Source organism: Cavia porcellus, unplaced genomic scaffold (genome assembly GCF_034190915.1).
Source record: "Cavia porcellus strain 051 isolate PalLab524CR breed Dunkin Hartley unplaced genomic scaffold, mCavPor4.1 scaffold_11, whole genome shotgun sequence".
In the NCBI taxonomy this organism is placed as follows: domain Eukaryota; kingdom Metazoa; phylum Chordata; class Mammalia; order Rodentia; family Caviidae; genus Cavia; species Cavia porcellus.
This window is the reverse complement of record NW_026947494.1, coordinates 39306925-39318729: the sequence shown is the minus strand read 5'-3', so window position 1 is coordinate 39318729 and position 11805 is coordinate 39306925.

The window sequence follows — 11805 nt, the reverse complement described above, 5'->3', positions numbered from 1 at the left end:
CCTTATGCTTTATTATTTTTCATCCAAGTTTACTTCAGTGACTCTTTTCTTTTTCTGGAGATTACTGTGGTGTTCCTTTGAAGAGCAGCTTTGCATTAGCTTTGCCAGGGGGCCTTAATGGCAAACACTATTTCAGAAACCACAGAATGCATATTATTGAGATTAGCAGCATCTCAGTTTTAACCTCAAACCTGTGATAGCCATAAAACCTCAATGTCATTTTATTTTGAGGCAGATATTTTCCATATAAGACACAGGCAGAGACAAACTTCTTTGTATCTCCTTGTGACACTGAGAAATTTTAAAAAATAAGTCGTGCTGGGAATATAGATCAGCAACATAAGCACTTGCCTGGCAAGTGCCAGGCAGGTCCTGAGTTTGATTCCCACTACCAAAAAACAAAACAAACCACAAATTAATTAATTAATCATCCACCAGATGTGTAGCCATGATCTCTTTAGGTGTCTCAGTCCTGATCCTCTGCTGTGTGAAGGACCCCAGGTATGTCCCTTATCTCATGTGGAAATTCAATTTGGATCCTTAAAATAACGGGAGGAAAATGACATCATGGGACGTCACATGTTCCACTCACACGTTCACCTTTTGGTTTGCATTTTCCATTTTGTTTTTGATACCTACAGTTTTCTCTTTGTTGAAAACTTAGCTATGCATTTAAAATAAATTCAGTACCTTCTGCCTACCCAATGCAGGTTTTGCCAATGTTAGGGTTTCTAGTTACTGTAATCAGCTCTTCTGCTAGAAAATGAGGTTGCATTCTATACATCTTTATATTCAAGAAGAATGCTTTGAACAGATAATTCATTTCCTTAATGGGAATAACAATGGTTTGTAAGTTATTTTGGCAAAATTGGATGCCATTTTCTATGCTGTTAAAGTGTATTTTCTTAAGTGGGCATTAGATAAAATTTACCACCATAAGTGTGATGGGTTTTAATTTATAGACTTCTTTCTAAATATAATAATGACATAAATAAAAATCTTCCATTCTTGTGAAACATTGCTAATAATGTCACCACAAGGTTTTCACAAAATCAAATACATAGAAAGACTATGCTTTTAGAGAAATGTGCAATAAATTCTCATCGACATATGAGTTAATTCATACCCCAGTTTTATACATGTAATTGTATAAAGGATTGGGAGACTACAACCATGCTCATTTAATAGGTACATTTCAAGTCAATTACATAGATATATGTGGTACATCTAGTGGTTTCCAAACACTCACCCAAAGATACCAAACATGAGGACTGTTCTCAGTGAATCTTAGTTACCTGTGATCTTAGTTTAAAAGTAGCACTAAAAACCCTTCGATTGAAAACCCAAGTGACAGTGCAGTACCAGTGCACGGTACAAAGGGTGAAAGTAACACAAAATGTGAAGGCTTCGCCTTCTCCGTGGAGACTGCATTGCAGAAAGCATATTGAAGATAAAGTTCTGTCATAAGGAGAGGACCTATCACACAGCGAAGGCTCTTCAGAATATCGACGTACACTTAATGGAAACAATGTGTGGCTGAGACAATCTTTATTGAAGAAGAGCATGTTAATATTGATTCACAGAGTTGCAGCTGGAGGACTTGGAACTATATCCTCACCAGTCTGACTCTGTTACTCATTAAGAAAAAAATAATTCAATAACTGAAGCAGATTTCAAGCATATGTAAAAGAAAAGCAGCAAATTAGAAAGTAAAATATGTAAGTACTAGAGTTTTTGAGTATTTAACAGAATATTAAAAAGATATAAAAGACCTGGACAGATTCTTGTTTTGTACCAATATAGATAAATGCTGCACATCATTGGATGTATGCATAATCAGTACTTGATTCTCAACTCCCTTCTTCTCCGTGCATTTGGTTTATATAGAGTGCTGGTTTCACATATGGGCCCTGGATTTCCACTCCTTAAGCTCAAGTACTACCCCTACTGCTCATAAATAGTTTGACCTTGAGCAAATTACTTAACCTCTAAATGTCTCACTTTACTCATTTGCATAATGAGAATAATGGTGCTTGTAAAGGGTAAATGTGTTACTACGCATAAAATATTTTGGAAAGTGAGAGGAATTCAGTAGACACTAAATACTTCTATTAGTACTGCTTGGACAATCTGCCCTAGTTTTGTTCATCAAAACTGTTTAACATGGGGAAAAAACTTCATGTCAACAAAAAACTGTATTATGTACTGTTCTAAGGTATTATGGTTAAAAAAAAAAAAGAATTTAAAGTGAGTATGGTGCACACACCTGCAATCCCACCACGTGGGAGGGCGAAGCAGGAGGATTACCATGAGTCTGAGACCGGCCTGAGCTACAGTGAGACCCTGTTTTCAAAGAAGAAAAGAAACTAAAGAATTTAGTCTTATCTACAGCATTTTTTAAATTTTACAAAAATATATTTTATAAATTTGAAAATCATGGCTATCCTTTACGTGTAGTTTTAGTATAATGCTGAGATTTGGGTTTTAACTTACCAAAAATATTTCTTTTGAGTTTCTTCTTAGCCAGCTACAAATACAATCAATGTCTCTCCCTGATCACATTAATTTATTCATTATTCCTGTCTTCTTCAGCTACTGTACTATAAACAGACATTGCCCCTATTTATTTAGATGTTACAATTTAGTCTTTCTACTTAACAGATGGCAGAAGGAAAACAAAAATATGGCATAGCTACAGATGAAGCATATCAACAGGAAATCAGTATTTTAAGGGAAATTACAAGGCTTGTAAGAAACACAAAGTGATGATTATCATATATGCATAAAGATAGATAAAGTAATGGTGCCCGCACCACCTGGGCAAGCTTAAATTTAGCTTGCAATGGAGGAAGGATGTTTTTCATATTTTAATATTAAATTTTATAAAGAAAAATAAACTTAAATATAATGTATCCAATATGAAATTCAAGTGAGAAGGTATTTTCACAAATCTACTGGGAAAAGGTCAAAGAAAATTTGTATACAGTGATTTAGGTGGAACAGATAATCCACATGTAACTAAATTAGGCATAAGTCACCAAGGAAGAAAATATGACCTATGTTGAGGTCTGCTTGTGGTCGTGTTGCTTATTTTTTCTGTGAACAGGAAACAAAAAATAAACTCTGAGGCTGACGTAACTTTTTGTAACACAGCACCTCACTTAACCTGGTAAAATGTTCCTTCTCTCCGTCCTACCTTGCTTTTCTCTCCCTCTCCCCCAGCAGCAAAATGCTTTCAGAAAGAGTATCAATTTTTCTGCTTTGTTGGAAATATGAAAGGTTAGACTTTTTGGCCAGTTTCATTTTGAAGCATACTGATTTTGCAGAAGTCTTGTGATACGCTCTCACAATGTTTTTCCCTCTCCACTGAGTAAAGAATCTTTATTCAAAATAAAATGTGCCTTGGCATTGTCTAAACTTTCCAAATTTCTAGCTCTTTTCCCCACTCGGCCAGCTTGTTTTGTCCTTCCTGGTGCCTTTTAAGTGTATGATGCCCTCAGGATTGACCTGTGTGCAGGGTCATTAAGCACATGTCCTTTTTAACCTCACCTGATGTTAGTTAGGATCGCCGTCTCCCTAGTACCCAAACCATTAAACACAGATCAACTGCCAACTTGTACTTTCCTTTTTTCATGTGGTGTGCTTGAGTAAAAACATAGCTAAACATCACTTTATAAACATATTCTATACTCATTTTTTTTTTTTTTTGGTCTTTTTCCTTTTTATCAGTACCAGGGATCGAACTCACGACTGCCTGCTTGCAAGGCAAGCGCTTATGCCGCTGAGCTAAATCCCCAGCCCCCACATATTCTAAACTCTTGAAAAATACAAACTATAACATATTCATTCTGTGTTTTTTTTTTCTATTCCTTGAGTCTTTAAATAAGAAATAAAGAAGTATTTTATTTCTTTAAATTTGAGTAGCTCTAGAATGTCAAAATAAAGTCAAACTAAAAAGTGTCCCGGTTAAACTGTACCTGGAGCCATTCTGTCTTACTCTAAATATGCATCTCTTAGATTGAATTTACTTTAAGAATCTCAAGAACAATGTTTATTTCATTTACTTATGTATTTTCTTTTCCTGGCAGAACGTGTACCTATTGTGTATCAATCCAAAAAGAGGCAAAGGCAGTCAAGTGAGTTTACAGTTCATTTTCTGCAGATAACAATGATCAGCAATGTAACGATTTATTTTGTCGTGATTCTTTTTTTTTTTTGTCTTTTTCCTTTTTATCGGTCCCAGGGATCGAACTCACGACTGCCTGCTTACAAGGCAGGCGCTTATGCTGCTGAGCTAAATCTCCAGCCCGTGATTCTTTTTTTAATGTTATTTTTTTATTTTAAAGAGAATAGTTCTAAGGAGGCTCCCTGGTGTCTGAAGACAGAGTACTGTTTTCTTTGATTAACTGTACAGCGTGCCTTGCCCCCATCTAAACTTCCAAGTATTCTAGCTCTTCTCCCCCCTCAGCTAGCTTGTTTTGTCCTTCTGTACTGCCTTCAGTGTTTCTGGTACTGTTAAAAACAAAAAAAAAAAGAAAATTTCTGGGTTTTGTGTGTGGTACTGGGAATCAAACCCAGGACCTTGTGCATGCAAGGCAAGAACTCTACCACTGAGCCAAACTTCTAGCCCCAGAACAGGCTTTCTGAGAAGGGTTAATTAATAGACGTGTGTAGGCTACTTAGGGTTAATGATCAAGAAGGTCAGAATAACAGACACACTTAAAAAGGGACTTTTGACATGAGGTCGGATGGGAGGAAATGGTTCCTTAAGACAAGTGACAAGGTCACCTGCTGACGTACACACAGTTCTCGTTGCTTGCAAAGTGGGAAGTTAGTGTTCTGCTGCAGACTGCTGCTCAGCCGCAGCTGGCCTTAAGGAAACAATGACGCAATAACCAAGACTCCCCACAGCCAGTATTGTGAGAAAAGAGAGGCACAGCACAAAACTGAGCACAGTAATTGCTCTAACTTGAATGTGTGTGGCTGTAAAACTCCTATGCTGGCACTTCATCGCCTGCCCCCCCCCCCCGTCTCTCTCTCTGTCTGTCTGTCTCTCTTTTTGTCTCTCTGACCACATGAAGTCTCAATATTCACCGCTTTTAAGGGACACTAAACATTCTGGAAAAAGACACTGGCTCCTCCACAGACATCAAATTGGGCGGTGTCTTGATCTTGGACTTTTCTGTCTCCAAATCTATGGAAAAGGAATTTATACTGTTTATAACCGACTCAGTCTCAGGTATTTGTTATAACAGCACAAATAGGCCGACAGAAATAAACTTTCCATTATGAAACTGAATCTGTTGCTGTTCTAGAGGTTACGCAAACCTATCAGGGTAAACTGCTGAGAGTTGTTGCCCCTGAAATGTGGGGAATATTTCAAGACTATGTAAGAGTCTTGTGGCTATGTACAAAACTGAGCATTCTGGTAAGCTTTAAAACTAAATTGACTTTAAACTTAAAACATCTCATCAGGTATGCCTTTCATGGCTGCAATCCCAGCGTTTGAGAGACTGAGGCAGGAGGATTGCCACGAGTTCAGGAGTTCGTTAGCGTTGGCTGCATAGTGAGCCCTGGTCCCTCCTGACCCACACAGTGCGACCTTGTCTAGAAAAACAAAACAAAAAAATTCCACAAACAAATACGAGAAACAATCCTTAAGAATAAAATGTATCTTTCAAAGTCTTTGACAAGCTAATCTTTGTCCTCTTGTCTCTATGCTGTTACTGCCTGTCTTACACATACCTTTCATAGTTTTTTCCTATCTCAAGCTGCTCATTTCCTGTAAACATAATTCCTCCCACATTCATTTTCTTTGTTCCTTTTTCTGCGCCGTATTAGTCAGCTTTCTGTTGCTGAGACAAATATCTGATGCACACAACTTAATGGAACAGGGTTATTTTGGCTCATGGTTCAGAGGCTTCAGTTCATGGTAGCTGATTCCAAAGTAGAGAAATATGGAAAAAGGGCACCATGGAGCGTACCTGTTAATTCATGGTGGCTAGGAGCAGAACAGTTGGAAAGAGACAGAAAGGAAGTGGTCAGGGACCAGATAGAGGTGACACCCTTATGACTCTCTCCTTCCGGGGAGGCCCTCCCTCCTACTAGGTCATTCAGTTAATGAGCTCATCAATGTGCTTAAGGTCTAGATAAATGCACACTGGCCTCCTAGATTTTACCCTTCAGTGTATCTCACACTGTGTGTAAACCTTGTAAAACACTATTGTTACCCTAGGCCCCCTGGTTCATGGACCTAATGGTTACCAGTTGCCACTTCAGTGAGGAGAGATCCCTGAGGTATGAATCAGATTATATTTCCAACTCCTGTAGGGTTCTCTATAAAATTCATAGTAATGTTTACCTCACAGAGTTGTTAATAGGATAAAAAAGCAACATATATCCCAGCAGTTTTAAAAGTATAACACGCTACACAAGTAAGTTGTATACTGACTACTTGAAGGCTCCTCATGAATTAACGCCCACACATGCACCGAAGCTTATTTCCCATTGCTGTTCTAGAAGCATGCTCTGCAGGGAAAACTATGCTCCCTGCCTTCACACGCCATACTTATCTTTATGCCCACTTTTGCCCCTTCTTCCTGTCTGCTCACTTCTTATCCTTTTATTCTTAAAGATTTTTTTTTTGTCTTTTTTCCTTTTTGTCGGTATCGGGGGATCAAACTCACGACTCTCTGCTTGTAAGGCAGGCGCTTATGCCGCTGAGCTAAATCCCCAGCCCCCTATCCTTTTATTCTTACTCAGCTGCCAGATGAAACTTTTGATTCACTCTAACCTCCTGCTGCACGTACCATTTTGTCATCCTTACATGGATTTTATTACCGGATCCTAGATACCTCCATTGGCTCTTCTGGTTCTCAGGCCTGCAGACAGACTAGAAAGACAACCCTGGCTGATCCGGGACTTCAGTTTGTCAACTCACTCTGAAGATCCTGGAACTTGCCAGTCTCCATAATTACCTGAGTCAATTTCTTATTAAAAAAATCTCTTTGCATATAACATAAGGTGGAATGTGTTATAATTTTACAAATATACACACACACAATTTCATATCCATGCACACACACATGCACACACACACACATGCACACACACACACACATGCACACACACACACATGCACACACACACACACATGCACACACACACGCATGTGCACACACACACATTATCCCATTGGCTCTGTTCCTTTGGAGAACCTCGACTAATAATTACTACAGTGGGACTCTTTCTCATTTTTTTTTAATAGCACATGAAGAATTGCTGAAGATTTATTATATTTAAAGTCACAAAATAAATCTTAGAACATTTTTAATGGATATCATATTGAATTTTCTCACTACAATACAATGAAAAGTCAAGAACAGCAAAAAGAAGAAAATATTAAATGTGATAGTTAACTGATTTTGTCAGTTTGAATAGAAACACCCAACTAAATTGGATCAGCATAGTTCTGGATGAGGGCTGAAGGGATTTACTGAAGACGGAAGACTCACCCTGAGTGCGAGTGGCATCAAACAATAGGCTTTTCACATGAATGGAATAAAATCGAATTGAAGGAAGGCTCACTTCTGTTTCTTTGGAGGAGCTCTAGTCTTCATGTTTAATTTGGATGTTGTCTCCTGGCTTCCAGTGCAGACCCTACAACCTTCCAGACTTTCAGAACAGACCTTTGAGCATCCTTATGTGGACCAACATGAGACACTACAGGGAGCTCCAGATCTTCAAATGGACCCTTCATATCTCCATCACCCAGACAGCCCTTTACACTCTTCCCCAGATGCCTCTGCAGGCAGCCATCATAGACAGGTCTTGTAAATCCTTACATATTTGTGTATCTCACATTAAATCTATTTCTCTAGTTAGTACTGACTAATGTATTATACAAATAGATGGAAATTGAAGAACATATTTTTGAATTCTTATTAATAGCATCTGAACAGAGTTAGAGGTAACATCCTGCTTTGGTCAATACTACCATAACTGAGTTCACAATATCAAACACTAACAGATTTTGATTGGCTCATGGTTTCAGGAGCTTCAGTCTATGGTCAACTGGCTCCAAGGCAGAAACATCAGGATGGAGAGAGGATGGAAGGTGTGGCAGAGCAAAGCTACAAAGCAGAGGAGGGACTCTTTCTTACGAGCTTTTCCTCAAAATCTTTAAAAAATTTAACCCTCTCTTGAATCTCCATGGAAAGAAGACAGAAATATAAACAAAACAAGTAAAAAAGAAAGACAATCTAATGGTTAAAATCCCTAGAAGTAAGCTGTATTCTTCAGAGGACACACATGGAACCTTTAAGAAACTGCCCTCAAATTGGAATCACAATATTATAAGTCATTTGGGTGGGAAAAACAAATACACTCATCGTATACTTCCCAAAACCCAAGGAATGAACATTTGGTGATGGAGTGTATCAACGCAGGAATGAACACAGTGTATTATTCAACATTCCCAAAAGATACCTTGAGAGTAGGTGCGGAATGTATACATACAAATTAAGTTTTTTAGAAAAGCAGTATCACTCACTAGACACCTTAAAATACAGTCATTTTCCTCCCCCTGCTCCGCGCAGTTTAATATACTGCCAGTCTTGATCTCAGGCGCTGTCCTTCAGGTGGCATTATATTCATAGTTTGTGAAGATAATAAAATTTGAAGTGGAGCCTCATTTCCTGAGGGCAAAAATAGATCGCAGCATTATTATTATTTTCTGTTTGCTTCATATCCCTGTGACACTGATCTTTGATTTACGTAGCTCACTGTGTCCTCTGCACTTTCATTCTGAGTTTGGCCCTTGGACATCAGACCGGGCACAAGTGCCATCAAATGAGGCCGCTTGTGGTTTTGCTTCCCTCCCATTTCCAGCACTTAAAATAGCCTCCATCCTCAAGTCAGGACCAGCACCTTCTTATATGCCACAAAAAGTGAAACAAAAATATTAAGCAGCAGTGTAGGATTTCAGTGAAGTGTTAATCTTTGACATTTTCCTGTACCATCATGAAACTTTGTGGCAAAAACAAAAAGTTTGTGTGTGCATGTGTGTAATTTTGTGGTTCTAGAAGAGAGACAAAGTGAACAAACTTCAGAAGTTCCCTGTTGTCTGTCTTTTGTCTAAATTTGTAAGTTTCATTGCACGCATTTTTATCTTAAAAAAAACTGAAATTTTTCCTACTTCAGAATATTCAGACAAGTAATTTGTTTTGGCAAATGACCAAAAATACAATTAAAATATATTAAGTTAAAAGAACTTAAATTGAACGAAAATCTACATGAGTTTAGATTTTTAAGATCTAGTGTCTCTTACTGATTATCATGCAAAATTTTTTTAAACTATGACTTTTGAAAAGTTCTTATGTATCTGTTCTTTGCCTATTTATGTATTTTAACTTCTTAGGTATCTTTGTTTGCTTCTTACTCCACAGAATTCATATTTTGCTTTTGTGTTTGCTTGTATTCCCTTTTTTACAGTCCCCCTTTTTATGTATATGTGTTTTGCACAGAAGAAGTTATGCTGTGGTCACTGCATGCTGTAGTTTGATTTCTACTTTATATTCTGCCCTCTGGCAAGTTAAGTAACCACAGACTCGAGTGCAGCAGGGTCTCGCATATTGAAGTAAAACAAATACCTCATTTCCTCATCTGCAAATGAGTGTGGAGTGGATCTGTGCCCGCAGAACACTTCTGTCCCATTCTCCGGACAGAACAGCACCCCTTCTTGCCTTTGGTCCTCTAGGGGTGCAGTAGCACCGCGGCCTGTACTCCTGTCTCTCCAGGGGAAAGTTCATCTTTAGTTTCCCTGCTTCTCTTTCTTATATCCTGCAGCTAAGTAATCCCCAATTACGTTATATTGTTTCCTAAATTACTTTCAAAGAAATCCATGACTTCCATCTCCTGTCTTATTTATTTAAATCCATTTTACACACACACACACACACACACACACACACACACACACACACACACTTTAATCTGTATTTTAAACCCTGCACATTGCTCCGTTTCGTTCCATGAAGTACAGACTCCTGCACACACCCTAAGCGGCCTGTTGAGATCTGGCCTCGGCTTTTCTCCTTCATCCAGCATCACGCCCTAGTGCTTTCTCCCCGCCCGACCCTCTCCTTCCCAGTCACACTCCACTCAGAATCCTCCCTCCCTCTGACACAGTCTCTCAGTTCTTCATCCACCCTCCTCCAGGCTCATCTCTGACCTTCCGTCCCCTGGTAAATTTTAACAGACTCCCAGGGCAACTTCTCCAGAAGATGACTCACAGCCACTTTGCTGTCCTTACACATTTTCTCTTTAAGTAAGTGGTCCACATGTTGTTATTTTTAACAAGTAAAAGCCTCATGTTTATTACTCTGTTTCCAACATTTATGTACTATTTTGCTTGTAATAAACAGTTTCAATGATGGATCTGTATGTTTCCTTTCGGTTTTATTATTTGACAACATTAGGCTCCTCCATTTCCCTGCTCTTCCTCCTCTCCTCCTCCTCTTTCTTGTTCATTTCCTTTGCTGAATACTTCTGAAGTCTCTGTCTTGCCTTTGCTAACTTTTCCATCCAGTGAGAAAGTAAGCTAAGGATATCAAATAAACCTTAGCAAGCAATTTAACTTAAATGCAATCATGTTAGCTTACACTGATTATTAATGCAATTTTTTTCTTTCTTTTTGAGACAGGGTTTTACTGTGCAGTTCAGGCTGGTGTTGAACTTACTTTGTAGCCTGGGCTGAGCCTCCTGAGTGCTGAGATTACAGACATGCACCACTATGCCCAGATAAAATTTGAAATTTAAAGAAAGTTGATATGAATTGGTACCAAGATGCTGTTGCCTAGTAATAACTGCTTATATATGTAAGGTTTTTGTATGTTCCTAAATTGTTATCTACTCCCATTGATGAGTCTAAAGTCTGTTTTCTGAAATGGATAGGCAAATGATCCCTTTACTCTATTCATGTTTCTTATGCTAAGATAATTATTGCAAGCTTACATCTTATATTTCCAACGTCAGAAGAACATGCTTTGATTATTTCATTAATCCAGAAAAGAAAAATAATGGAATTTTATTTATGACAAACATCTTTCTCCTCCAATCTTCAGGAAGAACTGCTTAGAGGAACTTAAGAAGTGTGAAGTTATCAGTCAAACCAAACAGACTTGTTCAGCAAGGAGATCCTTTCATTCTCCCATATTTATGATCCTATCTGTTGAAGGACAAAATAGGTATATGGGCATATTAAATAGTTCAGGATCATATTTCAAATTCTCAATTTGCTTACTAAATCTTGTATTTTATTATCTACCGTAGTTCTTCAATTCTTTCTGACTCCTTTTCCTGATTTATACATTAAAAAAAGTAAAACTTGCTTATAACTTAATTTCTTACTTTACTATAACCCTCTTCATGATATATCTGTGCTAAATCTTTACAGTGTCACATGATATTTACAAGGCCTCATGAACAGTTACATTGTAAAAGCACACACAAAAATATCTGCTTTCAAGAGCACCAGTGAGGAATTTTTTAATATTTCTGTTCTGAGGCAAGTCGGAAAGGAGGAATGGAAGTGGGCTGAGTAGTTGTTTACACTAATAGGCTGGTATCTGTCTTCACATAAAGGAGCAGGTAAGAATATTCTTCTTTATCCTAATGTCAGATTGAATGTAAAGCATTTTGATAGTGAGGATGTGATAAAAGGAAAGGAACGGGCAGAAGATTTCCTAAGGTGATGGGATGGCGTAAATATTTTTATTACCCTTTCATTAAATCTTTCAGGAGATG